The following is a 7,118-nucleotide window of genomic DNA, read 5'->3' on the forward strand; positions in this document are numbered from 1 at the left end:
TCCTACACATGGAACATCCTCTCCAATTCCACTCTATCCAGGCCTTGCCATATCCTGTAAGATTCAATGTGCCCTCCTCATCCTTCTAAACTCCAATGAGTACAGACCCACAGTACCCAAGGCAGTGATGACAGGAAGTGGTGGGATCAGCACATACACAGGACAGAGGGAGGGGCCTGGGAAGAGGGGCACGGGAGAGAGAGGGACCCACAAAACTGCCGTTTCTACCTAGTCTGGCTTACAGATGACACCAGGCCCCCAGAAATCTGGTTGACTCTGTAAAGCTGTTTGAAATGGCCGAGCCAGCCACACAATTGTTTCAAAAAACACTACTGGAAAGTCTGCAAAAGGGAATGAAAATGGACAGACCACATTAACCAGCATCTACTTTGTCCCTGGAAATGACAAGTGGAAACCCAGCCTCGTCGACCCTGGGGACATGTGTCAGAATTGGGCGAGTTGTCCCACATAGTCACAATCACTGATCATAGCTTACAAGCAATGTTCTTGACAGCGCTGTGGGCCATCACTATCCCTGGGTATGTCCTGTCCCACTGGCAGGACAGATCCGCCAGAGGTGGTAACACAGTGGTATTCAGTCGGGAAGGACTACCTTAGGTGTACTCAGCATCAACTCCAGATCCAATGAAGTTTCATTGTGTCACGTTAAATATACCTGGCCCCCCTCCCTCCTCAGCTGATGAATTAATACTAATCCATGTTGAGCACCACTTGGAGGAACCTCTGAGGGTGTAAAGGGCACAGAATGTACTCTGTATGGGGGACTTTAAAGCTTGGTTCAGCACCACGACTGATCAAGCTGGCTGAGTCCTAAAGGACATAGCTACTGGACTGGGGCTTGGGCAAGTGGTGAGGGAACCAACACGAGGGAAAACGCTAACTGATCCAACCTGCCTATCTCAGATGCATCTGTCCATGACAGTGTCGGTAGGATTGATCACCACATAGTCCTTGTGGACACAAAGTCCCACCTTCACATTGAGATACACTCCATCATGTTGTGGGGCACTGTTGAGCTGAGTGAGATAAATTTTGAATAGATCTCGCAATTGAAAATTCGTCATCTATGAGGCACTGTGGGCCATGATCAGCAGCAGAATTGCACTCAACCACAATTTGTAACCTCATTATTACGATCCCCGACCAGACCCCAACAGTGACTAGGCTACTGAACAGAAACACCAATATTTTATTTAAATTTTGTAAGACTGTGAGGAAAGGATAGCTCGCGCCAGAAATGATTTCACACAAATTAGGAATAGGGTATATTAAAACAAACTTTATTACGAACACAGTATTAAAATATCTTTCACATCTCACAAGAAATTAATTTATGACATCCGATGGCGGCGATGACGTAGGAAGCCGCACATTTGGGAGCTCCCGACTCAAACAGACTTTTCGGCTCTTTTTAGAGCCCAAAACAGACTTTTCGACGTCTCCCGGTGGGAGAAGGTGTGCTGACCAACTTGCTCCGCATTTCATGACTCGAACTTGGAGTGGAAAGGGGGAAAAAACGGCAGCAGCTCTCCAGAAAAAACGGGGGAAGGAATCCAAGATGGCGGATGGCAGAGCACCAGAGGAGTGGAGGCTGTGGGCGCAGGAGCAGCAAGCTGCTCTCCTGCGCTGTTTTGCAGATTTTAAGGCTGAGGTGCTGAGCTCTCTGCAGGAAACAAATAAAAAGCTCTTGGAGATTCAGACGACCCAGCGTGCTGCCATCCAGGCGTTGCAGCGCAGGCCACTGAACGAGAGGAGGAGGCCGTGGTCCTCATGAGTAAGGTGGAGGGGCATGAGGCACTCCACAAGAAATGGCAAGACCGCTTCGAGGAACTTGATCACCGCATGAGGTGGAAGAATCTGAGGATCTTGGGCCTCGCGGAGGGGCTGGAGGGGTCGGATCTGACAACCTACGTGGCCACGATGCTGAACTCGCTAGTGGGGGCAGGATCTTTCCATCTGCCCCTGGAGCTGGAGGGAGCTCACAGGGTACTGGCCAGGAGGCCTAAGGAGAACGAACCCCCGTGTGCGGTGCTGGTGAGGTTCCACCGGTTCAGTGATCGAGAGTGTGTGCGGCGCTGGGCCGAGAAGGTGAAGAGTAGCAATTGGGAGAATGGGGTTGTACGGATCTACCAGGATTGGAGTGCGGAGGTGGCTAAGCGGCGGTCCGGGTTTAATCGGACAAAGGAGGTGCTCTATAAGAAGAAGATAAAGTTTGGACTGTTGCAGCCTGCGCGCTTGTGGGTAACTTATTCGGATCGGCATTATTATTTTGATTCCCCGGAGGAGGCGTGGGCCTTCATGCGGACGGAGAAGCTGGACTTGAACTAGGGGTTGGGGGTTGCGGGGTCGGTTGTAATGCTTTATTGCTGGTTTCTGATGTTGCTGTGTTTTGTTTTTCTGTACTTTTGTCATTTTGATATGGTTATTTATTGGAATGTTGTTCTGTTTTTTTTTGTTGGGGGGGCATTGTTTGGGTTTTGTATTTTGCGGGGGGGTTGGGGGAGTTTGTTTTATTCTGTATAGGGCTGTGGGTATGGAGTGAGGCTGGTATTTGGGAGCTGTGTCAGAAGTGTGTGGGGCAGTGCGAAAGCGCAGGCTTTCCTCTGGTTTCCCGCATTGCGGGGCTGGGGGGTGGAGATGATGACGGGGGGGGGCCTTTACTGGTTCCTCCCCACGCTGGAGCGATGACTTGAGGAGGGACAGGATGGGGGATGATCCCACTTTTGGAGGGGTCGAGTTTTTGGCGGCAGTTTCCGGGGTCAGCAGAAGTTAGCTGACCCACGGAAGTACAATGGAGGACGGTTCGCGGCTAGGAGGGTTCCTAGCCGGGGGGGGGGGGGGGGGGGGGGGGGGAAGGGGGGGGGGGGGGAGTGGGGGGGGGGGAAGGGGAATACCGGGTTGCTGCTGGCAGGGTCAGGAAGGGGCTGGTGTGGGCCGGGGGGGACAGAGGTGAGGTGTTGTCGCTGTGGGGACTGGGTCGGGCGGGGGGTGCAGGCCTGGGGCGGGCAGTCGACGGGCTATGGCTAGTCGACGGGGGAGGGGGGGGCGGGACGCCCTCTGTGGTCACCTGGAATGCGAGAGGATTGAATGGGCCGGTGAAGCGGTCTAGGGTACTTGCTCATCTGAGGGGGCTAAAGGCAGATGTGGCAATGCTTCAGGAGACCCACCTGAAGGTGGCGGACCAGGTCCATCTAAGGGGTGGGTGGGGCAGGTTTTCCACTCTGGGTTGGATGTGAAGAACCGGGGAGTGGCGATTCTGGTGGGGAAAAATGTGTTGTTTGAGGCAGCTGAGGTGGTGGCGGATAAGGGGGGTAGCTTTGTTATGGTTAGGAGCAGGCTACAGGGAGAGAAGGTGGTACTTGCTAGTGTGTATGCCCCAAATTGGGATGATGCGGGCTTTATGAGGCGTATGCTGGGACGGGTCCCGGATCTAGAGGCGGGAGGTCTGATTATGGGGGGGGGGGACTTCAATACAGTGTTGGATCCTTCACTGGACCGGTCCAGTTCAAGGATGGGTAGGAGCCCAGCGGCGGCCAAGGTGCTGAGGGGGTTTATGGACCAGATGGGAGGGGTGGACCCATGGAGATTGTGAGGCCGAGGGCACGGGAGTACTCTTTCTTCTCCCATGTACATAGGGTTTATTCTCGGATAGATTTCTTTGTGGTGAGTAGGGGACTGATTCCGAGAGTGGAGGAGGCTGAATATTCGGCCATTGCAATCTCCGACCACGCTCCGCATTGGATAGAGTTGGAGATTGGGGAAGTGCGGGACCAGCGCCCATTGTGGCGGTTGGATGTGGGGTTGTTGGCGGAAGAGGAGGTGTGCAGGAGGGTGGGGCAAGTATTGAGGGGTACCTCGAGGTGAATGATACGGGGGAGGTCCAGGTGGGGATGGTCTGGGAAGCCCTGAAGGCAGTGATTCGTGGGGAGCTGATATCCATCCGGGCACACAGGGAGAGGAGCGAGAGGAGTGAGAGGGATATACTCGTGGGGAAGATGCTGGAGGTAGATAGGAGGTACACGGAGGCACCAGAGGAGGGATTGTTGGGGGAGAGGCGCAGCCTACAGGCTAAATTCGATTTGTTGACCATTAGAAAGGCGGAGGCGCAGTGGAGGAAGGCACAAGGGGCAGTGTATGAACATGGTGAATAGGCGAGTAGGATGCTGGCTCATCAGCTCCGCAAGCGGGATGCGGCTAGGGAAATTGCTGGAGTGAGAGATAAGAGTGGGAATGTGGTGCGGAAGGGGGTAGAGGTGAACGAGGTCTTGAAGGACTTTTACGGGGAACTGTACCGGTCGGAGCCAACGGTGGAGAGGAGGGGAATGGAGAGTTTTCTCGACGGGCTATCTTTCCCGAAGGTGCAGGAAGAGCAGGTGGAGGGGTTGGGGGCGCCGATTGACCTGGAGGAGCTGGTTAAGGGGATCGTGCAGATGCAGTCAGGGAAGGCACCGGGGCCTGATGGGTTCCCGGTGGAGTTTTATAAAAAGTTTGTGGACCTAGTGGGCCCCTTGCTGATGCGAACACTTAATGAAGCTTGGGAAGGGGGGACTTCGCCCCCGACGATGTCGCGGGCGCTGATTTCTTTAATCTTAAAGAGCGACAAGGACCCCTAGCAGTGTGGTTCGTACAGACCCATATCTCTCCTTAATGTGGCGCCAAGATGCTGGCAAAGATCCTGGCCACCAGAATAGAGGACTGTGTGCCAGGGGTTGTACACGAGGACCAGACAGGTTTTGTTAAGGGAAGGCAGCTGAACACGAATGTGCGGAGGTTGTTGAATGTCATCATGATGCCGGCGATTGAGGGGGAGGTTGAGATAGTGGTGGCGCTGGATGCAGAGAAGGCCTTCGATAGAGTGGAGTGGAGCTACTTATGGGAGGTGTTGGGGAGGTTTGGATTTGGTGAAGGGTTTATCAGATGGGTGAGGCTGCTATATGAGGCCCCGATGGCGTGCGTGGCCACGAATGGGAGGAGGTCGGAGTACTTCCGGCTTTACCGTGGGACCAGGCAGGGATGCCCCCTGTCCCCCTTGTTGTTTGCATTGGCAATTGAACCGTTGGGGATGACGTTGAGGGATTCAGGGAGGTGGAGGGGTTTGGTGCGGGATGGGGAGGAACATAGGGTGTCGTTGTATGCCGATGACCTGCTACTGTATGTGGCGGACCCGGTGGGAGGGATGCCGGGGGTGATGGAGCTGCTAGCTGAGTTTGGGACCTTTTCAGGCTCTAAACTAAATCTAGGCAAGAGTGAGGTGTTTGTGGTGCACCCTGGGGACCAGGAGGAGGGAATTGGTAGGCCCCCACTTCGGAGGGCAGGGGAGAGCTTTAGGTACCTGGGGGTGCAGGTGGCCAGGGACTGGGGGACTCATCACAAGCATAATTTCACCAGGCTTGTGGATCAGATGGAGGAGGAGTTCAAGAGGTGGGACATGCTGCCATTGACGTTGGCGGGGAGGATGCAGTCCGTCAAAATGACAGTGGTTCCGAGGTTCTTGTTCCTCTTTCAGTGCCTGCCCATCTTCATTCCCAGGGCCTTGTTTAGGAGGGTGACTAGCAGTATTTTGAGCTTTATGTGGGCACATGGGACTCCGAGAGTGAAGAGGGTTTTCCTGGAGCGAGGGAGGGATAGAGGCGGGCTAGCGCTGCCCAACCTTTTGGGGTACTATTGGGCGGCCAATATGTCAATGGTGCGTAAATGGGTGATGGGGGGTGGGAGGGGGCGTGGAAAAGAATGGAGATGGCGTCTTGCAGAGGTACGAGCCTGGGTGCCTTGATAACGGCGCCGTTGCCGCTCTCTCCAAAGAGGTATTCCACGAGCCCGGTGGTGGCGGCGACCCTAAGAATCTGGGGACAGTGGAGACGGCACAGGGGGGAAACTGGGGGCTCGATGGAGGCTCCATTAGGTGGAAATCATCGGTTCATCCCGGGGAACACTGATGGGGGATTTAGGGGGTGGCATAGGGTGGGCATCTGTAAACTGAGGGACCTGTTTATGGCGGGAGGTTTGCGGGCCTGGGGGAACTGGAAGATAAATTTGGGCTCCCCCAAGGAAACATGTTCAGATACTTGCAGGTAAAGGCGTTTGCTAGGCGACAGGTAGAGGAATTCCCTTTGCTGCCCTCGCGGGGGGCGATGGACAGAGTGCTTTCTGGGGTGTGGGTCGGAGAGGGGAAGGTGTCTGAAATTTATAAGGTAATGCAGGAGGCGGAGGAGTCGTCAGTGGAGGAGCTGAAGGCTAAATGGGAGGGGGAGCTAGGGGAGCAGATAGAGGACGGGACATGGGCAGATGCCTTGGAGAGAGTCAACTCCTCCTCTTCATGTGCGAGCCTTAGTCTCATCCAATGCAAGGTGCTGCACCAGACCCACATGTCCGGGACTAGGATGAGTAGGTTCTTTGGGGGTGAGGACAGGTGCACCAGGTGTTCGGGGAGTCCAGCGAATCATGCCCATATGTTCTGGGCATGCCTGGCACTGGAAGAATTCTGGAAGGGGGTGGCGGGGACGGTGTCGAGGGTGGCTGGATCCAGGGTCAAACCAGGGTGGGGACTCGCGATTTTTGGAGTTGCGGTGGAGCCGGGAGTGCAGGAGGCGAAAGAGGCCGGTGTCCTGGCCTTTGCGTCCCTAGTAGCCCGGCGGAGGATCTTGATGCAGTGGAAGGATGCGAGGCCCCCAAGTGTGGAGACCTGGATCAGTGACATGGCGGGATTTATAAAATTGGAGGGGGTCAAATTTGCCCTGAGAGGATCAATACAAGGGCTCTATAAACGGTGGCAGCCTTTTCTGGACTTTCTGGCTCAAAGATAAGTATCTTGGTCAATAGCAGCAGCAACCCGGGGGGGGGGGGGGGGGGGGGGTTCTTTATTATTGTTTCTATTTTTTCTATGGTTAATTAACTTAACATTGTGTTAATTTAAGTTGTTGTTAATATGTTTGGTCGTTCATTGAGGATGGGCGAATGTTTATGACTGCTATCATTATTGTTATTGTTGGTATTTTATTGCAGTCCGTTGTTATATAAATACAAAATTTTTCAATAAACATTTTAAAAAAAAGAAAATAATTTACAATTAGTCTTAAATAATGCTAATCAATAGTGAC

The sequence above is a fragment of the Scyliorhinus canicula genome, chromosome 13 (assembly GCF_902713615.1).
Source record: "Scyliorhinus canicula chromosome 13, sScyCan1.1, whole genome shotgun sequence".
NCBI classification, from domain to species: domain Eukaryota; kingdom Metazoa; phylum Chordata; class Chondrichthyes; order Carcharhiniformes; family Scyliorhinidae; genus Scyliorhinus; species Scyliorhinus canicula.